The sequence below is a fragment of the Macaca fascicularis genome, chromosome 5, assembly GCF_037993035.2.
Source record: "Macaca fascicularis isolate 582-1 chromosome 5, T2T-MFA8v1.1".
Lineage (NCBI taxonomy): Eukaryota > Metazoa > Chordata > Mammalia > Primates > Cercopithecidae > Macaca > Macaca fascicularis.
In genome coordinates, this window is record NC_088379.1 from 47,363,472 (window position 1) to 47,391,163 (window position 27,692).

The 27,692-nt window shown below is 40.8% G+C and overlaps 1 protein-coding gene across 16 annotated transcripts in view; it reads right to left on the reverse strand.

Moving 5' to 3' along the window:
* The window catches only part of CORIN (corin, serine peptidase), a 264,257-nt gene that overhangs the window by 226,121 nt on the left and 10,444 nt on the right, over nucleotides 1–27,692 (reverse strand). Inside the window, exon 1 of one of the 16 annotated variants that reach the window (XM_045392334.3) lies at nucleotides 5,414–5,477. The exons of the other annotated variants lie outside the window; for them this stretch is intronic. The gene's annotated coding sequence lies outside the window, so the exon portion shown is untranslated. Of the gene's footprint in view, nucleotides 1–5,413; nucleotides 5,478–27,692 lie in introns of those variants that run through there. 16 annotated transcript variants of the gene reach the window in all.

Here is a 27,692-nt window from a genome sequence, read left to right on the forward strand (position 1 = left end):
CCCTTCATGCTAAAAACTCTCAATAAATTCGGTATTGATGGGATATATCTCAAAATAATAAGAGCTATTTATGACAAACCCACAGCCAATATCATACTGAATGGGCAAAAACTGAAAGCATTCCCTTTGAAAACTGGCACAAGCCAGGGATGCCCTCTCTCACCACTCCTATTCAACATAGTGTTGGAAGTTGTGGCTAGGGCAATCGGGCAAGAGAAAGAAATAAAGGGTATTCAGTTAGGAAAAGAAGAAGTAAAATTGTCCCTGTTTGCAGATGACATGATTGTCTATTTAGAAAACCCCATCATCTCAGCCCAAAATCTCCTTAAGCCGATAAGCAACATGGCACATGTATACATATGTAACAAACCTGCACGTTGTGCACATGTACCCTAGAACTTAAAGTATAATTAAAAAAATAAAAAACGAAATGAAAGAAAAATCAGAGTATAAATACGTCATTTCAGTTCAATGAGGAAAACAGAATGATTTGCTTGAGGTGTTATAAGTGGAAAAAGGAGGAACATTTACCCAGCTGGATAAGGAAAGAGGATCATGAAAAAAGGCTTAAAATAATAAAATCCATTTTCTAGGATCATAGACCAATAAATCTAGCATTTTACTTTTATAAGGAATCCACAAAAACTTTTTAAATATGTTGTATCTGCTTGCCATTGTTAAATAAAAACACTGCAATTCTATTGGAGGTGATTCTAGTTTTCAGTTTTCTAAGTACTTATTAATTGTGAACTATTTCTATCAAAGAATCTACTCACAAAGTTTTTGTTCTTTGTTTTATTTTTGCCAAAACTGCACCATATAAACCTGACATGTGCTCTAAATACAATCTTGCTCTTTTCTGTATGGTGATCTTAAAAATACTCATCACAAGATAGGAAACACAGCTGCCATCATTTTAGGAAAGAAATAGTCATGAGTAATGCTTTAACACACATTTCAAAGCATCAGGGGTTCTAAAAAGCTCAAGAGGGTTGTGACTTTTATTGTCCCTATATGTTCTAAGCATAATGCAATTTTCATTGTTAAAATGCTTACATTAAAATGACTCCCAACAATCCATAGATTACATAGTAGTATATAAATCTATTTAAATTGCTACTAGAAAACCCTGTCACTACCAGAAATAATTCAAGTTAGGGTAACATTCAATAATGTTGTTGGTATCTGTTTGGGTGAGGGAAAAGGGACAAGATGGAGGAAGATGAACAAGATGGCGCAGTCCCTGTTGCTTCCAGGTTCTTCATCACCAACTTGCCTGCGCCCGGGAAAGTGTGGATCAACTGAGCATGCGCCACATGACATCAATCTGAAGAAACCGAAACTTACCCGACCACGCCTATGAAGACGCCCCTATCCCGCCCACTGCCCTCCCCTTTCCGGTGCCAATGCATAAAAGTTCACCACCAGCAGGAGCCGGCGTGACTTCCCTGGCCCCATACTTGTGGACCGGAGAACCTCGCCCGAGAGTTGCTGCATATTTGCAATTAAAACCTGCCACTTTCTTACTTAATTTGGTCTCATGTTAAACTTATTTAACTCCCCTAAATTAATTAAAACAGTTGGTGCCGAAACCCGGGAGGAGACCCCCCTCTTCGGGACCCCTCAGGGCAACCCTAGGAACCTCCTCCCTCACGAACCTGCTACTCCAGCTTCAGAAACCTTCCTGAGTACATCAAGCATTCCAGTTTCTTTTGTGCCACCGCTCTGCAGTCGCCCTCTTCGGTGAGTGTTCCCCTTCCCTACCTATTCACCAGAAGTCCCCTCAGCCAGAAGTTGTGTGCACACCCGAGGCCCCTTTTAGGCCACCAGGTGGCCATTTAGAGGACTCCAACACGGAGATGTCCGTCTTGTAGTTCCTCTTTTCTCTGAGTGGCTCCAGGAGGCCCCGGTCTTTAACAGTGGCAAGGGACACTTTGTCGCTGTGCAAGGCTTGTTTCTGTTTTTCTGTTGGCTGGGAAATGGGAACCTCACAATCAAAAATCCCTAGGGACACTCCCCTGGGTTGTCTCCTCCAAAATTTAGAAACCTTACATTTGGCTCAGGATCTAAAACGAAAAAGACTAATCTTCCTTTCCACGGTGGCATGGCCACAATATAAATTAGACAACCAATCTCAATGGCCACCCAAAGGTAGGCTTGACTATAATATTCTACTAGACCTCTCTAATTTTTGTCAAAGACTAGGAAAGTGGTCAGAAATCATTTATGTCCAAGGCTTTTGGGACTTGCGCTCTCGCCCAGACCTGTGTGCCCAATGTTCAATGGCCCAGGTCTTATTAGCTAAAACCCGGCCCTTGGCCCCCACCTCAACAACAGAGGAGGACTGTGCCTCCATTTCAGATGGGGCCGAAGGCAGGGCACCTCCCCCCTGACCTTCCGGCTCCATTTCAGATGGGGCCGAAGGTGGGGCACCTCCCCCCTACCTTCCACCTCCATTTCAGACAGGGCCGAAGGCGGGGCACCTCCCCCCTACCTTCCGCCTCCATTTCAGACAGGGCCGAAGGTGGGGCACCTCCCTCCCAACCTTCCAACCCCCCTCCCTATGCCCCTCCCACCACCCCTCCTGCTCCTTCTTCAGCCACTCCTCCCACCTCTCCCATTGCGGCTCATACCCACTTGAAAACCACTATACCAAACCTTACTAATCAACCTTCCACTAATCAACCTAATCAACCCGACCTTACCCCTCCCAGTGGTTTGCTGGCCCCCCTCCGAGAGGTTGCCAGAGCTGAAGGGCTAGTTAGAGTCCATGTCCCTTTTCCCTGGCAGATCTTTCCAAACTCGAAATGGCTCGGCGACTTTTCAGCTAACCCCACCCTATATTCCAAGGAGTTTCAATACCTATGTCAGGCATATGACCTTACCTAGCATGATTTACATGTCATTCTTACTTCCACTCTAAACTCAAGGGAAAGAGAGCGCATTCTTGCAGCCGCCAGGCAGCATGCAGACCAATTACACTTAACTGACCCTGCCATCCCGGTGGGTGAGCAAGCTGTCCCATCTGCAGACCCTGAGTGGGACTACCAACCCCAACAACCCGGGCGTCGCAGAAGAGACATTATGATACAGTTCCTCTTAGCCGGCATGCAGGCAGTCTCTAACAAAATAGTAAATTTTGATAAATTACAAGAAATTATTCAACATTCACATGAGAATCCTGCCTCCTTTTTAAAAGAGGCACTTGTCCAATTCACCCGACTGGATCCCACCTCTCCGGCAGAAGCTACTGTCCTTGCCGCTTATTTTATCTCCCAGTCAGCCCCTGACATCCGGAAAAAATTAATAAAGGTAGAGAATGGACCTCAAACCCCCATTCAGGACTTAGTCAAGTTGGCTTTCAAGGTTTTTAACTCTAGGGAAGAAGCAGCGGAAGCTCTTCAACAAACCAGAGTAAAACAGAAGGCCGCCCTCCAAGCACAAGCTTTAGTGGCTGCCCTCCAACCTGCATTACCCACTTTGCCGGCAGGGAAAGCCAAAAATAAGTCTCCTAAGGGCTCCTGCTTTAAATGCGGAGACCCAGGACACTGGGCAAACCAGTGTCCCCAAATCAAAGCGGCCACTCCGTCCAACCAATGCTTCAAGTGTGGTGCAACTGGGCATTGGGCAAATAAGTGCCCAAATCCTCACCTGCCTACCACACCATGCCCAGCCTGCCAGCAGGAGGGACATTGGAAGTCTGATTGCCACACCAGCAGGGCAGGCATTGCGCCTCAACGTGGTACCTCTCCTCAAGGGTCAGAAGGCTCCTTCCAGCTCCTACACCTGGACGACGACTGACGCTACCCACACTCGGAGACCCTGGTCACCCTCGCTGAGCCTAGGGTAACTCTACAGGTAGCGGGTAAGCCAATTTCTTTTCTCATCGATACGGGAGCTACCTATTCTGTTTTGCCAACCTATGGAGGTCCTAGTCAGCCATCCACTATCTCAGTAGTTGGGGGTAGACAGTAAACCGTCTAACCCTCGCCAGACCCCAATGTTAAATTGCTGCCTGGACTATGCATGCTTTGCTCACTCTTTCCTCATCATGCCCTCTTGTCTCACCCCCCTTTTGGGATGAGACATCTTAACCAAGCTCAAGGCATCTATTTCCCTTCCCTTTCATCCTCACCCTGGCTCTAACATCACCCTCATAGCGCCTTTGTGCCCTCATAACCAAGGTCCTAATCCTCCCCGCCCCAACGTTTCCAGTGTTGGTCAACTCGCAGGTATGGGACACCTCTACTCCGGTAGTCGCCCAACACCATAAGCCAATTCTCATTCACTTAGAAGACCCTACCCACTTTCCGTCTCACCCCCAATTCTCGCTCTCTTTGTGCCACCGACTAGGAATTAAACCCATCATAGATCATCTACTCCAACAACAGATTTTAATTCCTACCCATTCTCCTTGTAACACCCCCATCCTCCCTGTCAAAAAACCCTCAGGGGCATACAGATTAGTTCAGGACTTATGTATCATTAATGAGGCAGTAATCCCAACACACCCGGTGGTCCCAAACCCATATACCCTTTTATCCCGTATACCTTCCAAAACCTCTCACTTCACAGTCCTTGATTTAAAAGATGCATTCTTTTCCATTCCCTTACACCCCAACCACTATTTTCTGTTTGCCTTTACTTGGGAAGACCCCAAAACTTATACGTCTACTCAGCTAACCTAGACAGTCCTCCCTCAGGGCTTCCGGGACAGTCCCCATTTTTTTGGACAGGCATTGGCCAAAGATCTGGCCCAGTGCCCAATCAGTTCTAGCACAATTATCCAGTATGTTGATGATTTACTCCTGTGTAGCCCTTCACATGATGTCTCCCTACAGGACACCGCCCTCCTCCTTAATTATTTAGGAGGGCTAGGTTACAGGGTCACCAAACAAAAGGCCCAACTTTGTCTCCCTGCAGTTATATACTTAGGTATAGAACTTACTCTTGTGTCCAAGTCCCTTACTATAGACAGATTAAGTCTTATTCAGGACCTCACCCCCTCAACCAATGGAGAAGAAATCTTATCTTTTTTAGGACTGGTAGGATTCTTTCAACATTGGATCTCAAATTTTGGGGTCCTGGCCAAGCCCCTTTACCAGGCTGCAAAAGAGTCCCCAACAGGACCCCTGTCCAATCCAAAACTAATCACTACTCATTTTATGCGCCTTAAGTCATGTCTGCTGTCAGCCCCTACTCTCTCATTGCCTAACCCCCAATACCCGTTTTATCTCTTCACTGATGAATGCCAAAAAGTAGCCACAGGTCTCTTGGCCCAACCAATAGGAGCAACCTTAAAGCCAGTTGCTTATCTCTCCAAGCAACTAGACACCACAGTGCAAGGGTGGCAGCCCTGCCTACGAGCTCTAGCCACGGCAGCAGAACTGACCAAAGAAGCCTTAAAACTTACCTTAGGAGGCCCCCTCACAGTCCATTCCACACATCGCCTCCAAGATCTAATTTCCCACAAGTGTATCAGTCATCTCACTCCTTCCCACATACAATTATTCCATGTCCTATTTTTAGAAAACCCTGACATTAAAATAACCACCTGTTCCCCTCTTAACCTGGCCACTCTCCTGCCTACCCCAAATACCTCCCATGCCCCAGAGCATTCCTGTTCTGAGGTCATTCAGTCAGCCCTCCCAACTCATCTCTACTTATGAGACCAACCCCTCCCAAATCCACAACTAACATTCTTTGTAGACGGAAGCTCCTTTACTGATCCCCAAGGAAACAAACACGCAGGATATGTGGTGGTTACTAACACCCAAGTAATAGAAGCCAAACCTCTACCATTAGGCACAACCTCACAAAAGGCAGAACTCACTGCCTTAACCAGGGCACTCCATCTATCTGAGGGAAAAACAGTTAATATATATACTGACTCTAAGTATGCATACATGATAGCACATACACATTCTATACTCTGGCAAGAGCGGGGATTCTTAACTACCAAAGGAACTCCCATTATAAATGGCAGGCAAATCCAACTGTTACTACAAGCTCTAACCTCCCCTAAGGAGGTGGCTATCATTCATTGCAAAGGACATCAAAGGCCTACCAATCCAATTGCCCAAGGGAACCACTTTGCCGATGCCACAGCAAAATCAATAGCACTCTCCACAAAAAGTCCCCAATCTCTGTTTCTTAATCTCCCAATACTCCCCTTCCTATTCCTCAGAAGAAAGAAAAAAGTAGACTTTTACAAAACCCAGGCAACCATAACGCCTGACCAATGGATCTTTATCCAAAACTGTGTCGTCCTCCCTGAAGCTCAAACGCAAAAAATCCTAAGACATCCACAACTCTCTGCACATTGGGCACCAGGCTCTATATAATTTTTTATTTCCCATCATTGAGTGTCCATCCCTTCTCTCTCATCTAAAAAAAATCGGCCAACAGTGTCTGATCTGCCTAAAGGCAAACACTCAGGGGGCAATACGCAACATACACCCTAGTCATCAGCTTAGAGGGCATCAACCCAGAGAAGATTGGCAAATTGACTTCACCCATATGCCAAGACACAAAAGACTCCACTACCTACTCACCTTAGTAGATACCTTCTCAGGATGGATAAAGGCCTTCCCCACTACGGGGGAAAGTGTATCCATTGTGGCTACCATAATTATAGAACAAATTATACCACATTTTGGGCTCCCCCAATCAATCCAATCTGATAATGGGCTGGCCTTCATTTCCAGAGTAATCCAACTGGTGGCAGATTCACTCGGCATCACCTGGAAGCTACATATTCCATACCATCCCCAGTCGTCTGGAAAAGTTGAGCGGGCCAATGGACTCATCAAGCAACAATTAACCAAACTCTCCATAGAGACACATCAGTTGTGGGTAATCCTACTTCCCTTTGCCCTTACCAGACTACGGGTGGCACCTAGAAGCCCTACAGGCCTCAGTCCATTTGAGCTGGTTTACGGGAGCCCTCTTGCATTACAAGAACTCCCTACTTTTCCAACACCACTGGCACCCTACTTACCCTATCTCTCTCTCCTAAGACAATTACTTAGAGAACACACTGAAAGGTCACTTGCCCCACCTACACAAGGAAATCCAGACACCCCCTCGGCCCTTTCTCCAGGTGACCAGGTTCTACTCAAGGATCTAGATGCAAAGGGCCTTACTCCTAGGTGGAAAGGCCCATACACAGTAATTCTCACCACTTCTACAGCAGCCAAGCTTTTAGGTCACGGTTCCTGGGTCCATTTTACCCAGTTAAAGAGAGCCCAGCCCCCTCAGGTGGAGTGGCAGTCCACCCAACTGTCGCCCACCCGTCTAAAAATCACGAAAATAGAAACAAGTTAGATGTGCTACACCCTCCTCAAATTTTCCCATTTCCTCGCTATTCTTCATCTTAATTTAACTGACTTTCCCCTCATAAACCCCATAGATACCCTCCTTCCTGATCCATCTCCCAACCAGTGGGTTTCCCGACTTTTTACTCTCATAGAAGACCTAGCTTGGCAGGGTGCCCTCTGTGATTTCAGCAATGTTGAACTTACTCTCTACACTTTTGCCACCATTATTATGGTTCACTCTAATTCCCCTAGTTACTCCTACTAATCCTAACTTTATATGGAGACTCTCTATAACTGAAACCTGGTCTACAGACAACCAGGTACACTCAGTCATGCAGGGCACTGCAGAATGTCCCCCCCAGGGCTGTCAATCTGCCCTCTCCCTAAACTTTTCCCTGAGTTGCATCACTGGAGGCCTCCCGGCCATGTTTCTTATATGACCAAACAGAATATAATTGTAAAAACTACTGGGAAGAAACCAACCTAGGGTGTCCATACAATTACTGTAAAATACATCATGTAATTTTAGATAACTCCAGATCCCAATGCCATCATTTTTTTACTGAAGATGGTACAACAGGAAAATATAGTCTCAATATTAACAATCCCTGGGACTCTCAGTGGGCCCAGGGGGTAAAAGGTGGGCTATATGCATCATCTTTTTCCTCATATCCCACTGCAACCATCCAGGTGAAGAGAGTATACATTCAGCAAGTACAATTCCCTAAAGGTGTACAGGCCCTACAAAATTTAACCTCAGCCATAAAATCTCATGAACAAAAACTACAAAAGCAGTTAAGCCCCCCTAACAATGAGGATCCATTCTCATGGTTAACAGTTGTTCGCCAAGGACTTAACTTGACACAGGCAGCCAGACTCCCTTAGTGGCAGTCCCTCTACCTGTTGCTTTCAATATCACCACCAACTCTACCAGCTTCTCTCAAGCAACATCCTTGCCTCAAGTCCCATTATATCATAATCCACAAAGTCAAACCCTTCCTTTCTGCTACTATACTCCCAACTCTTCATGGTGTAATCACACCCAAGCTCCCAACGGGACCCAGATGGCCCCCGTTGGCGGCTACTTCTGGTGTAACCAAACTTTATCTAAAATTCTTAACCACACCTCCAACACCCAATCCCTTTGCGTTCTGGTGTCTTTAGTACCTAGCTTAACCCTATATGGCAAAGGAGAAATGTCCGAGTTAGCTTCCCAGCTTACCACTTCCAGTAATAAAATCCAAAAATGGGCCATTTTTCTTCCCTTAGTTATCGGGGTTTCCCTAGCATCGCCCCTAGTAGCCTCAGGACTTGGAACAGGGGCCCTGGCTTACTCAATTCAATCCACACAGACCCTCTCCACTCAGGTCCAGGCAGCCATAGAGGCTTCAGCTGAAAGCTTAGCCTCCCTACAATGTCAGATCACCTCAGTGGCCCAGGTAGCAGCACAAAATAGACGGGCATTAGATCTTCTTACTGCTGAAAAAGGAGGAACATGCCTCTTCCTAGGAGAGGAGGGTTGCTACTACGTAAATGAATCAGGCCTAGTTGACACCAATGTCCAAACATTAAACAAAATCAAAAAGGAGCTTCAACAATTTAACTCCCCTTAACCCCCAGACCACCGGTATGGCTGCTGCCTATAGTACAGCAAATGCTTCCATTCCTAACTCCTATACTAATCCTCTGCCTTGCCTTATGTTTTGCTCCCGGTCTTATAAAATTTCTCTGAGCCAGGGTCCAAGAAATCACCTGAGTCACCTTCAATCAAATGTTCCTACATCCCTACATCCAACTGCCAACCTCAGACCCTAACTATGCCCCCTAACAGCAGGAAGCAGCCAGACAGACAACGATGTCCTAAATTCTTATAATCAATAAGAGGTTGGACTATTTGGGTGAGGGAAAAGGGACAAGATGGAGGAAGGTGAACAAGATGGCGCAGTCCCTGTTGCTTCCGGGTTCTTCATCACCAACTTGCCTGCACCCGGGAAAGTGCAGATCAACTGAGCACGCACCACGTGACATCAATCTGAAGAAACCAAAACTTACCCGACCAGGCCTATGAAGATGCCCCTATCCCGCCCACTGCCCTCCCCTTTCCGGTGCCAATGCATAAAAGTTCGCCGACGGCAGGAGCCGGCGCGACTTCCCTGGCCCCATACTTGTGGACCAGAGAACCTCACCTGAGAGTTGCTGCATATTTGCAATTAAAACCTGCCACTTTCTTACTTAATTTGGTCTTGTGTTAAACTTATTTAACTCCCCTAAATTAATTAAAACAGTATCTGGAGTCAAGATGCAGCTTAGAATTTGTCTAAAAGTCTGATCTAATGTTTCTGCACTGTTAATATTCTTGTCATGAAAGTGTGACTCACTGACTTGGACCACTGAGGCTTCTAAATATACGGAAATAAAATCTATATGTGAAAACAGAGTAGAATTAAGACGTTACCTAGATACAGTCTTCTGAGGTTACCACTGGAGAGGTGATGACCAAGATCAAATAAATTGAGTAACATATGGAAAATTGTATGGTGGAGAAAGAATCAGACTGCAATTAGGTATCCTAAAGCTACTTCTGACTTTGTCATCACCTGGGAAAATAGCACCACCTCTCTGGCCCTCAGCTTTATCATGGGTAAAGTAAGGCATTTGACTAGATGACCACTAATGTTGAACTCTATGAAATCTAAGATGCTCTAATGTTATCTTAGCATTTTTTAGCTATAAAAACTATAATCTAAAATTTCAGATGCTTCCTGAATGTCACTCAACTATTTTCTAAACCAGAAATGGGCTGTATTGTATCCAGAGCAAGGTAGTTGATGATCATGATGCCTAGTATCTCTAACTAGTCTAATGCATTGGGGAAACACCAGAGGTTCCTTGAATTGCTTCTTTAGGGAGGGATGAGTCCAGGTAATTGTTATTTCATTAAGTGTCATTTTACGAAACACACCTATGTATCCAAGTCTTTTATGAGCACTGGAAAATCGGACATTAATATTAATTCTTTCTCCTCCAGAGGCTCATAGTTACATGAGTCAGAAAAATAACTTCTCATTAGATAAAATTTTAAGTGCTATGATATGTTTTTAAATAGGGAGGGGGTATGAAGCTCAAAAGAGAGATCTTGATTCATTCATTCTACAAATAATTATCAATAACTCAATATATGCCAGGCACCATTCTAAGAAACAGTATGAACACAGTAGTGAAAAATAAAAGTAAAAAAAAAGATCCTGCCCGAGATAGGCAACAGAAAGATAAAGAATAAAATAAATATGTCCAGGCACGGCAGCTCATACCTGTAATACCAGCACTTTGGAAGGCTGAGGCAGGCAGATCACGAGGTCAGGAGTTCGAGACCAGCCTGGCCAACATGGTGAAACCTCGTCTCTACTAAAAATACAAAAATTAGTCGGGCGTGGTGGCAGGCACCTGTAATCCCCGCTACTCAGGAGGCTGAGGCAGAGAATTGCTTGAATCCAGGAAGCGAAGGTTGCAGTGAGCCAAGATTGCACCATTGCACTGCAGCCTGGGTGACAGAGCAAGACTTCATCTCAAAAAAAAAAAAAATAAATATAAATATACACTATACTTTTATGTGGTGAGGAAGGCTATCAAGAAAGGTGAAATAGAACACGGGACTATAGACTGGTAGAGAATTATATTTAGATACAGTAGTCAGAGATGGCCTCTGCTTTACATGACATTTGGGCAGAGACATGGATAAAGTGAAGGAAGATTTAGGATATCCAAGGCAGAGAGAATACCTAGAGAAAAGGCCCTGAGGCAGGAGCTGCTTTGATGGGTGTGCAAAGTGCCAGGGAAGGTTATGTCTTGAGATGAGGTGGGAAAGGTAGCCAGGGGCTAGATTATATAGGGTTTTGTTGGACATGGTAAGGAGGCAGGGTTTGCTTCTGAAGGATGCAAAGTAAGGGAAAAGTTTTGAGCAAAATAATGATATGATCAAATTTTTATTTCTAAAAGACCATTCTAGATGTCATATGGAAAATGAAGAGGCAGAGAATAACAGTTAAGCAGGGTGGAAATTAGGAGATAATTTCTATATTTATGATAATATGCACCAATATTTTCAGTTATAGCATTACAGTATGGGATATGTTATATGATAACTTATTTCTATATTTACATTTATAATTATGTAAATCACATATATAGCATATGTTATTATATAATCATATGCCATGTTGCTATATTCCAAAAATATTATATTAATATTATATGTATATATTATAATGCATTTTATAATTATATAATAATGCTATATCTATTATATCTATTGTTGTTTACTTTTATATTCTTAGAAAAAGATGGTGATGGTTTGGAGTAGGAAAGTAGCTATAGAAGGAGAAATACTCATTTGAGGTAAATATTTTGAAGTTAGACTCAACAGGATTTGCCAATGGATTTTCTGTGGGATGGAAGAGCAAAAGAGGGCTCGTGGAGGAATTCTAAGTGTTAGCTTGAGCAACTATGTGAATAATGATGCCATTTCCTGGGGTGGAGAAGAATGTGAAGCATGTGTTGGTAGTGAGGCTAAGAATTGGTTTTGGATGTATTAAATTTAAGATGAGTATTTGACTGTGTAGATGAAATGGTAAGTGAGCAATTGGATATACAGATCTAGATTTCAGAGAAGTCAAGGTAGGAAATACAAATTTAAATGTGTTTGGCCACAGGATAGGATGAGCTGAACAGGGAAGAGAGTGAGAAAAAAAGAATTATGATGCCTGAGCTCTAGAGTTCTCCAACATTTGGAAATAAAGAGAAGGAGAAACCAGTAAAGGAGCTATCAGCAAAAGAAGAGGAAAGCTAGAGAGTGGCCCTATGGTAGCAGAGTGATCTACTGTGACAAGACCTGCTAAGAAGCACAAGTAATATGAGAATTGAGAACTGACCACTGGATTCAGCATGTTCTTCCTTCTTCCAAGAATGCTGTTTCAGGTGTCCACACAGATGGCAACCTCTCTTTCTTCAGGTCCTTACTCAAAATTACCTACTTGGTAATACTGGCAATGGCCAATCTATCAAAAAGCCAATCCGCTCTTCCAGTTACCTGTATCCCCTTTCCCTGCTGTATTCATTCTCCTTAGCTCTTTATCATTATGTAATAAATTAGGCGTTTTGCTTGTTTATCTTACTTATTATCTATTTCCCTCATTAGAATATAAAATCCATAAAGAAAAAAAAAATCTTCAAAGTAGAAAAAAAAATTATCAAGACTATATATGTGGCTGGGCACAATGGCTCATACTTATAACACCAGCACTTTGGGAGGCTGAGGCAGTAGGATCGTTTGAACCCAGGAGTTCAAGACCAAACTGGACAATATAGTGAGACCTCATCACTACAAAAAGAAAAAAAATTTATGTTAGCCAAGCATGGTGGTGGTTGCCTGTAGTCCCAGCTACTTAGGAGGCTGAGGTGGGAAGACTGCTTGAACCTATGAGACTGAGGTTGCAGTGAGTCAAGATCGTACCACTGCACTGCAGCCTGGGAGACAGAACGAGACTCTGTATCAAATAAATAAATAAATAAATAAATAAATAAATAAATAAATACTATATGTGCTACATTAGGAGAAAGGAAAGCACTAGTTTCAGAAACATTCAAGCTGAAATAGTACCGCAACCTGCATCACAGACTATAGGAACCAACAAATACTCATAAGATTTTAGAGTTAGAAAGTACAAATTTATTGCTGCTTCTTTAAAAACACAGTCATAGCATAAGTCATACCAATTCAGTATATTTCTTGCTATATACGCAAATACTGCCCTTTTCTCATCAGTGACTGCTCTGTATCTAGAACAGCACCTGAACACAGTCAGGAGTGGGTGGATAAACACTTACTAAATAAATGAATTAATTAAATTTCCTAAATAAAAATTACTTTGTACATAATTATGCAAATAACTACTTCTTACAGAGTCTATTCCTAAATCATCCAAAAATCCTTCAAGTAGAAAATGTATTTGGCAAGAAGTAAAAACATAAATAATAACCACAATTGCATACTAATATGATGTGTGTACCTGTTGACTACCACACAACTCCTTACACCTTGGAATCAGATCAGACACTGCCACCCCTCATTGCCTGCTCCACATGGATTCTTTCATAGCACAACTTTTGCATAGCAACCGCCAAGAACCCAGCTTTGTGGAGACAGGACAACATCAAAAGGAATAGAGCACAATCTAATGTTGAAACTGTGAGCTACCTCAAGCTAGTATTTCATTCGATGACCAACAGATGTCAAGTATCGCTGCATTTACCTCAAAAATTAAAAATATCCAGCAAAGTCCCTTGAGTCACTTTAGCAACCTGGAGTACAAGAGCACACAGTTTGGAAACCATAGTCCAAGTGCTTGCTTAATTATTTCTCCCAATGCCTAATTTAAAAACAAACAAAACAAAACAAAACCTATCCCTTGACCATTCCAAGGTTTTGCCAAACATATGCTGTCTTTAGCTCTGAAAGCAATAATATGCACTCAGAGAAATTGTCTACAAAGAGATTAACATCAGCTTGCTATTTCTTAAGGTACATCATCAGATAGAGATATGTTGATATTTTTATTTTAAACAAGGTTTGTTTAAATTGCCATCAAAGATCAGGCAAACTTGAGGCAGCATTTAAACTGTCTCTGATAAGCAGTATGTTTTGAAATGTGAAGATTAATTCTATCTGCCTAATGTGACATTATATCATGGATTTTATTAAATACCAAAATTATTCTTACCAAAATTAAATACCAAAATGTTCTTAAATAAAATTATGTAGACTTAGTTAATACAAGATGGTTAGTCATTACAGTCTGTTAACTTTATTTAGATGCACAAACAATACTTGCTAGAGGTTATCCTAATTCATATGCTAATCTGGTGGATTTAGCTAAAATTCTATTTATTGTTTGAAGTTTATGATATTACCAAGCCAAAATGTCAAACTGTTCTCAAACCAAAATGAGAGTGTTCATTTTAATAGATGGGACTGTATGCAAAATTATGGCAGAATTCAATGACCTCTTGTCTTATCACAAAATATTTGCTTACAATGTTAAAAAAAAAACTAAAAAGAAAAAATCATCCAAAATCAACACTATGTATTGGTTTGAGACAAATTTAGTACCTTAATGCCTCAGGTAGGAAGATGATAAACTGCAACTGTACTCTTTCATTTCAGAAAAGCAAGGACCAGCCTCAAGGATAATGAAGTCACTCCTACTGGGTTATCCTAAACTGGACACAGAAGCTCCCTCTAAACACTGTGGGGGCATTACACTGTCACATATTAATATACTCACGAATCTAAAGAAATGCAGATACTGAGACTCCACTTGCTGCTAGATATTCAACTTGGAACTTTGTCCTGCACAATCATTATGCCAAAATGTGATTGGTGTTCTTTTTTCAGTCTTAGAGATGGAGTTTTGCCAATCCATCTCCACTCTGTCTATAGAGCAAAAACAAGTCACTTGTTACCCCCTCATTTAAGATGAAAAATGGACAGTGCTAGATGCTTCCTACTCTGTTCTTAAAAAATTATGAAAGTGACCCTCACATGAATTAAAAGTAGATTTGTTGAGTAACAGATTAATAATATGGATAGTTCTCAAGCCAGGCATCTGTCAATTCTCTACAATAATAGCTCTCCCTCAACCAACAAGCAAAATGCCTCCAAAATCATCCATCAGGGAATTATTCCAAACCCAAATATCTTTTGTTGTGATGTTTGTTTTTAATATCCCAGGAGACATAAAGAACAAGCATCTGGTTTTCAGTAAGTCTTTTAATCCCATTTTCTGGCATGTAATTGAAGCATACGAAATTCAAATAACTCATGCCATCTCTCAAAATGAAATTACTCAGTTCACACCAGAACACATGGTACTGCAAGCCAACCCTGCCCACATTTTCCATTTGAAAATTAACAAAATAACAGCACCATATAGTCCTCTCCCAAATTTCAGAATCACATATCCCAGAATGTAGATTCAATATGGAGACTAAATACCAGCAAAATATGTATCCTATCAAAGAGACTAGATAATAATAACCCAGTACCCAGGCACCATATCACATTAGCGTTTCTGTTTTGAGGATACATTGTTTAGCTGAAGTCTGAACTGTGAGAGAGGAGACTGGAATGTTTCAAAGGCAACTTGTACAATATTGTCTCAGCCACTGAAAATCTACATGACCTTATAAAGTCATCTTCCATTCTTAACCGTATCTACATATCTGCAAATAAGGCATAAAAAGGTCTTTCTCCAACCACAAATATCCCAAAAGTAAAGTGAAATTAGTAAAGCAAAAGAAAAACGAAAAAAAAAATGTTTCTTTCAAGTTCAGAAAACTCAAGAGTCCTGATTTTTTTTTTTTTTTTTAACACATAGTTCAGAGTTTGCTCAATCTAGTTTCCCTGGAGGAAAGTTATTATCCTTATTTAAATAAGGAGATATCTTCAGAGGCAATAAGGGAATAGCTTAGCCTTTTAAGTAAATCCTATTTTCTTCAGTGCACTGTAGAAGGGTCATATTTGTGTAATAGTTACAGACGATGATTTTGGGAAGAAACAGTAGGCTCCTCATTTTCCAGACAAGATAGATAAATAGGATCCTGTGTCCTTTTCGAAGATGACTTTGCCCTCAATCTCAAACTTGCCAATACTATCATTTTATGAAAGACACAAACTTTAAAGTAATAAAGTTTCCTTTTAAGGTAGATATCAGAACCCTTTTTGCATATATTGGAGAATCTTAAAGGTCAGTTTTTCAATCTATATTTTTTAAAACAATAGAGACTACAACGGGGAAAGAGGGTTGGGTTATCCATTTCTTGGGAAATTAAATATTTGATATTTATTGATAAAAATGTTTTAAATTTCACATCTTGATTATTTGATACTATGTTTCTAAGAAAGCTATGGTAAAATCCAAAGGAGTCTAACATTTAGCATAAAGCCAAACCCACATTTCATTTAGCACTAAGGAGGCTCCTGAATTTGTGCAAATCTTAGAAACTTAATTGACTCACTGATCCTATAACAAGGGAAATGTTGTGACTTTTAAAACTTGAAACAGATTGTCAAAGTGAGTAGAGAATTAAAATATGGACTTTCTACAGCTGAAAATAATCAGGGAAAGCATACAAGACAAAATGGATTTTATGCTCTACCACAATTCATTTCAGGCATTTCAATGCAAAGTAAAACATAAACAGACGTTGAAAACAATTAACCTACTGAACCTACCTGCTGAAAAGGAATCCTGCAGTGAAAAAATACAAGTAATGATGTCATGCATTAGATGAAGCAGCAATTTCTTTCTGAACACCTAAAGCAAAAGATGAATTCCAAGCTTAACATTCATTATATGTTTTTGCTATATTTCCACAAATATTCTAGTTGAAAAATGAGAAATTCTGTGTTGAGGTTTCCATTACAAAACACATCTACATGACATGTTAAAATCCCACTAATTTGGTTTATTCCACAAATGCTTATGTAACATCTATTCTGTGTTATAGGACTATAAAGATGAAGAAAACATAGTCCCTGTCCTCAGGGAGTTAACAGCTCACCTCCAAGAAGATATACAGCTTCACAGGTGACTTCAATACCCTGTGACTAGCGTAATGCAGACATGTAAAAAGTACAACAACAAATCAACCATAGGTGCAGAGTGAACTTTTGCACCGAAACAACAGTATTTCTTGAGCGTTCATTCCAATGAGCCTCAAAGCACATATCTGTTGGTTGAAGGAGGAGGGAGGCCAAAGAAAAGCAATATAATTGATATTCTGAGAAGGACAATTTTTCACTGATGGACTCTCTCGCATATTGCAGGACATTTGGCATCCCTGGCCACCACCTAATAAATGCCAGCCATAACACATACACACACAAATACACACATTGTGACCAACAAATAGCTCCTACTTTATTTCCAAATGTTCTTTAGAGTACCACCTTCACTAGTTGAGAACCTTTTGGGCCATTCAGCAATCATCTATTGAGCCAATATGGTGTGGTCAGCTTGACTCTCTGGATACAAGACACAGCCCTCAGTAAGCAAACTGTTCCCCTTCCTATAGGCAATTAATAAACACTAGGTCTTTAGGTAAGCACTAAGGCTTATGTCTTTTTTCCACAGAGGTATGGTACATTAAAAAAAATAACCATTATGTCTCTTAATTGTGTGTGACCATCACCCTACCTGGAACAAAAAGAACACAGAATTTGAATGTCAACATCAATTGAATGTCAATCAAAAATAAGTGACAGAATGTATTAAGTTCTTTAAAACCTAACATATACTACTCTTGAACCAAGAGTCTTAAGACAGTATGGAGTGGTACTGGGGGAAAAAACACACATGGAGCGATTATTTCTTGGGCTGACAGAGCATGAGGCTTTAAGCCTTGGTGGACCCATACCAAACATGGTCCTTGTAGGACTTTAGACTGTGGACAGTCTCTGCAGCCTATGCCGGTTCCCTCAAAAACAGACCCAATGTTTCAGCTGTGGCTGAGATAGGATCAAGTTTTTAGCTTCTGGAGGTGAACAGGACAAAAGGTGCTGCCTGGAAACTACAAAACAGCTGAGATCCTTTGGTTCTCAAGAAGTAGATGTGAGCTTCTAGTTTTGACTATTTGTGCCAGTCTTAATATAAGTATTAAACTGAAGAAAGGCTGCCCCAAATTCTATTCCTCCTTATGTTGTTTTAAGCTACATTCAGGGCCATGGAAAGAAACAGACAAGGGGAAACCTCAATCCTTAAGATGCACAGAGTTTGTTCACAGGTTCTAGCCACCCTCCATCACATGATCCTAAGTTCACCCTGGATTTGTTAAACAAATAATCTCTGACCCAGTCTCTAGATTTCGTAGACCTAATTCATGGATTCAGCTGTAGATTTACCCTTCTATAGGTGGTAGATTTCATTTGAAAACAAAAAAAAATACAAGACTTTATCATCATGTATTCCTTCTTCTTGGGGTGAAGTAGGAACACAACTCAATAAAACTTTTGCAAATGCAAAGGCTGAAAAGGCAATTCAAAGGTCTGTGCATTAAACATCCTGTCTCTACAGAATGTTTATCTCAGGAGGTCAAAAAATATCTGAAATGGTTTGAAAAACATAGTTCAGTCTTATTTTCTGAAAAAGAGTTGACTAAACTACTAAATTAGAGGAAGAGATAGTTTTCCTTAAGAGAAAGTTTGAGTTTTGAGCAGATAGGCTGAGCAGATGAGAAGGAAAAAGTGAGACTCTGAAGGTCTGTGCAGATAGATACAAACGAGCAAAGAGTTGCGCCCAAATCTAATATGCTTAAATAGTTTATTGGAAAGAGAGAGATGCTTCTGAGAGCTACTAGACAATAAAGTATGGCTGGAACTCAAATAAATCAAACAGAGGAATAAAGACAAGATCTCAGAAAACAAATGAATTGACTGTCCCCAAAAGGTCAAGGATATGATAAATTACTAAAAGGTAGGTTTTTAAAAGCTGCAGATAGACATTTGATTGTAAGAACAACTAAGGAACCATGCCTAAAAGATTGGACAACTGGCCAGGCACGGTGGCTCACACCTGTAATCCCAGCACTTTGGGAGGCCAAGAAGTGTGGATCACTTGAGCTCAGGAGTTCAAGACCAGCCTGGGCAACATGGCAAAAACCGATCTCTAACAAAAATGCAAAAATTAGCCAGGCATGGTGGTGCACTCCTGTGGTCCCAGCTACGTGGGAGGCTGAGATGGGAGGATCACTGGAGCCCAGGAAGTCAAGGTTGCAGTAAGCTGTAATCACACCACTGCACTCCAGCCTAGGTGACAGAGCAAGACGCTGTCAAAAAAAAAAAAAAAAAAAAAAAAAAAAAAAAAAAAAAAAGATTGGACAACTATGCCAAGCAGGTATTGGAAATCTGGATGTATTGGACAGGGTAAGATCTGGAAAATCAACATAAAATTATCTGATAATTCTTAAGCGTCAAGTTTCAGCCTGACACAGTTATCATGGGTGAGTACATAAGTACTGTGTGTGTAATATAATAGAAAATTTATGGAATTAGGAAAAAGAGAAGACATAGCAAAAATGAAAAATATTTAAAAGGGAGCTGGGCAACCCATAATAGATTGAGTCCAAGCCTAGGTTAGATGCGGATTTGAGAGGAGAACACCTTCTGGGTGGGAATTAGCCAACTCAGGAGGATAATGGTAGACAGGATTTACTTGAAGATGAAAGCTTTCGGCAGACCCAGAATCTACCGATCTGATATTTCTCACTATGGGAGACTTCACAAAGGAAGTCTAGAAGAGCAAGTTGGAAAAAGATCATGGCCAGAAAACAAAGAGAAACTAAAAGTAAACCCAGCAAAGAGTACTGAACCTACAGAAAATGTAGATGGGAAATGACTAAATTAAGAAGGAAGTTAAACTCTTGCAAACTCAACTGGGCCTTCCTAGAGGAAGAGGGGACAAACAGAGACAAAAATGGCCAGGGAAAGACAATCTCTCTACAGTGAGTAATAATTTCCTATGTTAAAAAGCAGGAGACAGAAGCAGTGAGAGACATGAAGGGAATCAGTCTCCCAAAAACGGGAAAGGGAGAGGAGAAATGATCCCAATAGCCTTAACTGGATAAGGGTTTCACAAGATCCGGATTCAGAAACAAAGATCAGAGGCATCCTGCATCTCATCTGTGTACCTTGATGCCCATAATTAAGCTTATTCTCTTCCATTAATTCCCACCAGCCTTCTACCTCCAAATTCTAGTCCCTCCTGGTACCTGCCTGCTTTCCTGCCCTTAGGATCTGTGAGACACCAAATAAGCCTAAGATAAAATCACCTTCTTTGGTTTAGCCAGTTCTAAGAGGTTTTCATAACTTATAATCATAGAGTGCTACCAAATACAGAATGCTTCCCAATACTTTTATAGACCATCCAGGGGGATCCTAATTGAAACTTCTCTTACAATCCTGAAGCCAAATAAGCAGCCCCATCTCCCAGGGTTTGGGGAATGTCCAGAGTATAAAAGTGCCTGACTCTGGAAAGTGTCACTTTCCTCCCCTCCCGACACATTTCTTCTTTAAAATGGAACCATCCATGGTTTCAACTATTGTTCATGCTGGTTTAAATACATAGCTGCAGTCAAAAGAAAGAGAGAGGAATTTCTAGGAGCAAGAAAAGAAGGGGAAACTGAAAGCCAGAACAGGAGGTGTAAAAGTTGGGGCTAAGACATTCTGGAAATTAGGGTTAGAGGGAAATAATTAGGGTGAGGGAGAGAAATTTTCTTGGATGTCAAACCAGGAGCTTGGGTCTGGGGTTTGAATGCCAAGAAAGAGACCTGAGAAAAGGCCTAGGTTAGGAGCTGGAAATGAGAACCTTAAATAAATCTGGGACTTTCACAGTGCTACATTGTCAGTGAAAGGGAAGTTAGAAAGCTCCACTTAGCCCAAGGAAAGGACTAAAATAATGTATCCCCATAAAAGTGAAAACAATAAAAAGCTCTTATAAGAAATGAAAAATTCCAAGCCTGTCTCATGAGCAGACTTGGGTACAAATTTACATTGTGCAGCAGGTGTGGAATTCCCAAGCTGTGAAATTAATATAAAAGTACATGTGCCCTAGAACTTAAAGTATAATAATAATAATTAAAAAAAAAAAAGTAGATCTCAGACTGGTAATTCCACTAGGGTGCCTGTCAGAAGCAAACCAAAACCACTCTGCACTTCTGTAACTGCCCCCTGCCCAAAAAATGAGCTCACAATAAAAAATGTAAAACACATGAGAAAGTGATCTGATAAACTGTGCTAAGAGGTAGAAATAAAATATGGACAAGTCAATAGTCCCTGTCCTTATGGAATACACAAACTATCAAGGGGAAAATAGAGTCAATTGTTACACAAATATTCATTTAATTACAATTGTGATTAATGCTATAGACTGAGTCATACTTTTTATGAATTAAAAAATGCTATAGATAGTACAGCATAAGTAATTTATGGCAATGTGAAAAATGAACTTATGGCCGGCATGGTGGCTCATGCCTGTCATTCCAGTTCTTCGGGAGGACGAGGTGGGCAGATCATGAGGTTAGGAGTTCAGGTCCAGCCTGGCCAATATGGTGAAATCCCATCTCTGCTAAAAATACAAAAATTAGCCAGATGTGGTGACGCCCACCTGTAGACCTAGCTGCTTGGGAGGCTGAGGCAGAAGAATCGCTTCAACCTGGGAGGCAGAGGTTGCAGCGAGCCAAGATCATGCCACTGCACTCCAGCCTGGGTGACACAGCGAGACCCCATCTCAAAAAAAAAATAATAAAATGAACTTACAAACTGACTTCAACCTTTTTATTAAAACATGTTCAATTTAACTACAACAGAGAGCAGTCTCATGTTGAAAATATTTCAATGATGAGGAATGTTAATTAATGTTTACTATAAGTACTTATATATAAATTATTAGAATTATTATTTCAGTCATAATCAAATAATTTACCTTCCCTGCTTCTTTCCACTGATGGTTTTAAATATTTTAAATAATATGTTAATACATACTTATAATAAAAACTGTACTGAATGTTTAATATTTATGATCAGAGTTCAAGGTATTAAGAATTATGTATCATTTTCTAAAATTATAAGAAGTTGATATAAAGAAAAGAAGGCTTTTGAGAGTATAGATCCCACTGTTCCATCCATCACATTTTAAAATTTTGTTTTGATATCTTTCCACAGTTGGTATTCCCAAGCAAGAAAATATTTTTTAAACGATTGTCTCATTTCTCCCCAGTGCTAAAGTTATCTGTACTTTGAGACAAAACCAAACATAGAAATGATAAATGTTTTAAACTATGTATATTATAGATGCACCTAATTTGCTTATGAAAAGACATACCTCCAGATCCAAATTAAAGCAGACTAAACTAATTTAAAAGAGTTCTATAAATGTTTAATACTTGCCTAGCTTTCATGTATCAACTTTTATCCTTTTCAAAGGAAACACAATTAAGAATTGTGGATGTGAATTAAAGGATTATAAATAATAATATTTTCAACTGAAGAAGTTAGGGGGAAAATATTTCATTTAAGATTAAGTTGTATATTAACAGTATACTAAATTGTTCACTACTTTCAAAAAGAAAAAATGTCCATGACTACAAATAAAGTTTGTCTTAGATTTTAAAAAACCGCAAAAGTAAAATATCTTCTGAAATTATTAAACAAAATTTATTTGCTTTTTTCCTTTTTAAAAAATTTAAAACACACACGTTTACAGAAGAGTTGAAGGTACAGTACAAAGAACTTTTCTTCTGACCCATTTGATACTCAGTTGCTAACCAGATGCCTCACTGCTCCAGAATATATTAATGGATATTTCCTACAAACAAGGACATTCTCCTACCTAAACACAACACAGCCATTAAAATGAAGAGATTACATTGATACATTGCAACCACCTAATTCTCAGACCCCATTGGTTTTTCCATTAGTCTCAATAATACCCTTTCTACCAAAAGGATCTAATTTAGAATCACAATTACATTTGGTTTTCATGTCTCTTTAGTCTTCTTCAGTCTTCCCTTATCTTTTATGACCTTCACACTTCTGTAAATTACAGGGCGGTTGTTTTGTAGAATGTTCCTCAGTTGTGGTTTAGGATTAAATTCAGACATCTTTGGGAGAAATAACACAAAAATGGCGTTGCCTTGTTCTCATTGAATCCTATCAATTTGTCCTTTTATTGATGACAGTCATATCTATCACATGATACTGTTGGGGTGGGTCAAGCCTCCCCATTGTAACATTATTTTGTGGAGAGGTACTTTGAAACCATGTTAATATCCCATCTCTTCAAACTTTCCATTTCCTTTTTTTTTTTTTTTTTTTTGAGACGGAGTCTCACTCTGTCGCCAGGCTGGAGTGCAGTGGTGCGATATCGGCTCACTGCAACCTACACCTCCCAGGTTCAAGCGATTCTCCTGCCTCAGCCTCCCCAGTAGCTGGGACTACAGGTGTGTGCCACCACACCCAGCTAATTTTTGCATTTTTAGTAGAGACGGGTTTCACCATATTGGCCGGGATGGTCTCAATCTTTTGACCTCGTGATCTGTCCGCCTCGGCCTCCCAAAGTGCTGGGATTATGGGCGTGAGCCACCATGCCTAGCCCCATTTCTTTTTTTATTTGCTTACATAAGAATGGACTCTTGTTTTCCTATTTCATTCAATGGTTTATAATTTGTTACTATCATAATTTACTTAGATCCTCAATTTGCCCTTCATTTGGTCAATGGGAGTTCATTAAAGCTGGCTGCTGTGTCCTTGTGACATGCCCCATCATTCTTTGAGCATTTCCTTGCTTTTTGGAACGAGATATTTTGGATTCATCTGGTACTAGCCTTGCATCACCCTTGGAATCAGCCATTTCTCCAAGGATCCTGGTTACTTTTTGTAGAAAATGACATTAAAAAACAAGATCTGAGGGCCCCTTGGTATGCATAGGATGTGCTAATTGTTCCTGGGGTGTTGCTGTTCCCAATTTCTCTCAGTAGAAAGAACTATATGGAAAAAATGTATTTATATTGTGTGTGCATTCACATATGTACACATACACAGAGGCCTCTGTATTTATTTCTATATCTATCTTTACACATTGAAAACCAGACATTTATACCCATATCTCCAATTTCAATCCCATATCACAGAGGTCCAGATCTACTATACCTTCTATACTTTTAATTCCTTTTCCAACAGGGAGAAAGCTGGCTTACTGTTAATACATTTAATTGCTTGATCAATCCCCCAGTCTGTAACTAATTTCCCATGTCCCAGCCCCAGCTGCCATGTGGGTGCCTTGCTCACCCTCTCCCAGATGCCATGCTCATTCTGCCCTGGCCCTCCTATGCATGGACACCTTCCTCCTCCTACTCAGACCGCGACCCCCATCTTAGGTTGACCTCCACAGACACCATCCTTACCCTGCTTGGGCACCAACATACTCTGCTGGCCAGCTGTCCTTGTTGATGTGGCTGACATGCTGCTGTCCCTCCCCACACTTTAGAACCTACCTTACTCTGTCCACTGAACAAATTCAGGACTGAGTTGTTCACCAAGGAGCAAGGAATAGGAAAATCCAAAGTTTGAAATCTCTGGAAAGCAATCAATGCTATTCTTTTTTTTTTTCTTTTTACTCCTTTTTTCTCCTAAAGCATATATAAAAGAGGAATAACAATACAAGATCACTTTTAGGAGTGACTGACATGAAATGATTTGAGAATATTGTTAGTTAGGAATATATATTTCTTATTCAAAGAGCATTTTTGTTCCCCTTATTTATATTCAGTTAACAGAGGTAATGTTAAACAACAACAGAAAAAAAAATACACACACAGTGCTACCAGGAGGCCAGTCAAACAGGTAAGCTGAGTTTGTCATAAAACAACTCAGACCACTGACCAAGGCACACACAGGTGAGATCTTGCAGGTCCTTTGTTGGGACCACTTCACGTTCTTACTAGGATGCCTTAGGAAAGGCCTTTCTTTCTTTCTTTTTCTGCTTTGTAGAGACAGAGTCTCAGTATGTTGCCCAGGCTGGTCTTAAACTCCTGGCCTCAAGCAATCCTCTTCCTTCAACCTCCCAAAGCGCTGGGATTACAGCCATAAGCCACCATGCCCCAGGTTCACCTTCTTTATTTTAATTTCAAACAGGATGGAAACTCAGTCCTACTGTTATGATTCTATTGTTATGCAGAAGAAGGCAGAATAAAAATCACCACAAGCCAGATTAGAGCTGTATATCCAAGTCTAGATTTTGAATTCTAAAAACCACAAAGGCCAAGGGGAAAGAGAACGCTAAACTTTCAAGTTTGTCCTAACCTCTTTAGGGAATGAAACTGGACACGGCCAGACAGTCCTTCAGTCATTCTTGGCTTGAAAGATTCCTCCCCACTCTGCCTTGCTTACCCAACGTGGGCAGCTGGGTATGCCAGCTTTGAGGGGCCTCCCCAAGCCTATTTTTAATCTGGTATTTTCTGCTTATAGACTTTCCACCAGGGCAGCCCCAGGTCCAGGGAGTCACTCCAGCTGGGAAATGTGAGCACACCACTGGCCTGTGGCAAATGAGGTATTTTTAACTGAGACTTGAGAAGCTCAGAATTGTCATCTTCTTCAGGCCTCAGGGTGTGAGGCACAAAACAGCCAAGCAAGAGAGGCTGTGTGTGACTCTCCAGTTCCTTAGCAACCAATTGCTGTGCTTGTTGCTGGAGGAGGGCTCTGTAAGTGTCCTGTTCAGTGATGGAAAGCCAGCCTCAGAGTCTTTCCTGGCAATTATGTGGCCCCCTCCCCATAGAAGTGAGGCCTGGGAGTCCCCCTTGCAGGCGAGGTATTCTGCTCGGCTCTCCCACACCACACCTATCTGCGGCTGATTAGCATCACCTGGGACTTGTTAGACACATGAATTCTTGGGTCTCAACCCAGACCCGTTAAATTAGAAACTGACAATGGGACCCAGCCATCTGTGTTGGATCAGACCCTCCAGGTAATTCTCATGCACACTAAAGTTCCAGAATCACTGGCCTAATCACACATTCGCCAACATTCATAGATGAAGATGTAAGAGTTACACTTGAATCCCAAGCCCACATTGCAGTAATTCTTTTAAATGAATAGACTTTTTAGAACATTTTTACACTTACCAGAAAAAAAAAAAAAAGTGAGCAGATAGTGAAGAGCACCAGTGACTTTTTCAAACCATTGCTTTTTTTTTTTTTTTTAGATGGAGTCTCACTCTGTCACCCAGGCTGGAGTACAATGGCGCCATCTCGGCTCACTGCAACCTCTGCCTCCCGGGTTCAAATGATTCTCCTGACTCAGCCTCCCGACTAGCTTACTAGATTACAGGTGCCCGCCACCACGTCTGGTCAATTTTTGTATTTTAGTAGAGACAGGGATTCACCATGTTGTCCAGGCTGGTCTCAAACTCCTGACCTCAGGCAGTCTGCCAGCCTCATCCTCCCAAAGTGCTAGGATTACAGGCGTGAGCCGCTGAATCCAGCCAACCATTGCTTTTTTCTGCTGCACACTATACCCTAATAAGGAAACCTCCTTCCTCTGTTCGTCCTTAAGGGCAGTGATAAGACACCAACTGAGTTTTTGCATCAAAGGTGGCAATTGGGTCAGAGAAAGAAATAGACCCCAGCGCTAAGGGAAGATAGCAGTAATGCACAAAAACCCTAGGAATGACTGCAAATGCATACTCCAGCACAAGCTGAGATGAAGCCAACTGTGATTGTCTAAGACTCTGCAGCCAGGGCAACAAACAGGCTTGGAAATGATGTGAATATTTGTGTATCAGTTATATAGTCATTTCCTCTTGCTGCTGTAACAAATTACCACACACTTAGTAGTTTAAAGGAACACGAATTTGTTATCTTACAGTTCTGGAGGTCAGAAGTCTGAAATCAGTTTCACTGGACTAAAGTCAAGGTGTTATCAAGGCTGCTTCCTTCTGAAGGCTCTGAAGGGAAAATCTGTGCCTTTTTCAGCTTATAGTGGCTGCCTCTATTCCCTGGCTTGAGGCCCCTTCCTGCATCTTCAAAGCACATTCCTCCCCCCATCTCTATATCCACCATCACTAATTGTCATATGTGATTCTGACCTTTCTGCCTCTCTGAGGGCATTGTGATCACATCAGGACCTCCCAGATAATTCAAGATAATCTCCCCATCTCAAAATCCTTAATTTAATTACATTTGCAAAGTCCCTTTTGACATATAAAATGATATTCACAGGTCTCAGGGATTAGTATGTGGGTTTATCTAGGGAATCATTATTCAGAACATCTCGCTCCATATAGCCCTGTACTCTCTAATACCATAGACACTAGCTACGTGTTGACATTGAGTACCTGCAATGCAGCTCATTTGAACTGAGAAATGCTGTAAGGGTAGTGAAATTTAAAGACTTGGTATGAAAACAAAGGAAAGATTTTATTAATAATTTTTATGTAGGTTACATATTAAAATTATAAAATCTTGGATCAATTGAGTTAAATAAGCTACCTTATTAAGATTAAATTCATCTGTTTCTTTTTGCTTTTTCAAGTGCAGCTACTAGAAAATTTTAAATTACATCTGTGGCTAACATTATATTTATATTGGAGCAGTCCTACGACAGACCATAAAGGAGGCAGGGTGACATTAACTTTCAGTTGTTTTATTTTTGCCTTACTTATAAGAGAGCCCAGACTTTGGAAGCAACATTTCTTCTTTCTCTAGAGAGAGCTACTAAATTCCTGCAATTAAGATTTCAATTCAAGAGGGATATTTTATTAGGGATAT